Source organism: Electrona antarctica, assembly GCF_951216825.1.
Source record: "Electrona antarctica genome assembly, contig: scaffold_51, whole genome shotgun sequence".
NCBI lineage: Eukaryota > Metazoa > Chordata > Actinopteri > Myctophiformes > Myctophidae > Electrona > Electrona antarctica.
In genome coordinates, this window is record NW_027637067.1 from 403,584 (window position 1) to 405,405 (window position 1,822).

A 1,822-nucleotide genomic window follows, 5' to 3' on the forward strand; every position below is an offset into this window, starting at 1 on the left:
TGAACTTCCCATTACAGTCAGAACTACAGACTCACTCCCAATCTTCCACCGTTGTCTGAAAACCCACCTCTTCAGACTACATCTTAGCCCGTAGCCCCTCCCCTAGCCGCGACGACCCTACAGGCGTATGCAAAGGCTCAACTTATGTAACTTAGATAGCATTTTATGTAGACATAGCACTCTATAGTGTAGACTCATAGTTATGTAGACATAGCACTCTATAGTGTAGACTCATAGTTATGTAGACATAGCACTATATAGTGTAGACTCATAGTTATGTAGTCACCATGTGTTGTTCTATTGGTATATTTCTATGTATGTGATGTATCACCATGTGTTGTTCTATTGTTCTATCTCTATGTATGTGATGTATCACCATGTGTTGTTCTATTGTTCTATTTCTATGTATGTGATGTATCACCAAGAACAAGATTCCTTTACAGGATCTCCTCACTGGTCGACAAAAACACCTTGAAGACCTTAACAGGAGCCCTTGTACAAGGCTTCTTTGACTATGCATGCACCTCCTGGTACCACAGCACCTCAAAGGCCCTTAAAACTAGGCTCCAGACCTCCCAAAACAAACTGGTCAGGCTCCTACTTGGCCTCACCCCCCGAACCCACCTCACCCCTGCCCACTTTGACAGACTGGCATGGCTATTGTCGGCGACAGAGTACAGCATCTTGCAATGGGTCTGGTCCACAAGATTCGATACTCCACCAAGATACCCATGTACCTGTGTAGATACTTCCTTAATGTTAACGAAGTCCACACCCACAACACCAGAGGGAGTGCAACGAATCATGTTCAACCCAGATTCGGCACAAACAAGGGACTAAATTATTTTCGCTCCTATGCCACCAAAATGTGGAACGCCCTACCAACAGTCATTAAGACATGCGAATCCCTTGACTCCTTCAAAACCGCTCTCAAAGGGCACCTACGGATGGCTGCAATTCGAAACTGGCCCCCGTAAAATCTGAACCCCCCCATCGCCCCCCCCCCCCCCTTTTTCCCCTCACTGTATATGTTTCTTTTCCCTTTTTACCTCCATTATGATGAATTCCTGTACTGTTCTTTGTCTATATAGAAGTGTCTATTTGTACGTCTCTAAATGTTTTGATGAATTGAACATGGTGGACCCTGTTGTAAACAAGTGTAATGCTTAATTGGGTCGTCCACTCACAGTTAACAGCCTTTGTATTGAGTTTGTGCTTGAAATGTACTGTAATTCTGCAAACTGTTAATAACATTTTCAATCGATCAATCAAAATGTACTGTAATTCTGCAAACTGTTAATAAAATTTTCAATCAATCAATCAAAAACCATGTGTTGTTCTATTGTTCTATTTCTATGTATGTGATGTATCACCATGTGTTCTATTGTTCTATTTCTATGTATGTGATGTATCACCATGTGTTGTTCTATTGTTCTATTTCTATGTGTTGTTCTGCTTACTGTAAATCTCTCTGGATTAAGAGCGTCTGATAAATGATGTATAATAGATTTATTAGTATTATTATTAGTAGAACATAATGATAAATGACTACATTGTAAATTGTGAGATAACAGCAGAGGTTCCAAACAAGCTAAACATGATGTCTGAATAACACCTGGCCCCTGTTCCCTAAACATGATGTCTGAATAACACCTGGCCCCTGTTCCCTAAACATGATGTCTGAATAACACCTGGCCCCTGTTCCCTAAACATGATGTCTGAATAACACCTGGCCCCTGTTCCCTAAACATGATGTCTGAATAACACCTGGCCCCTGTTCCCTAAACATGATGTCTGAATAACACCTGGCCCTGTTCCCTAA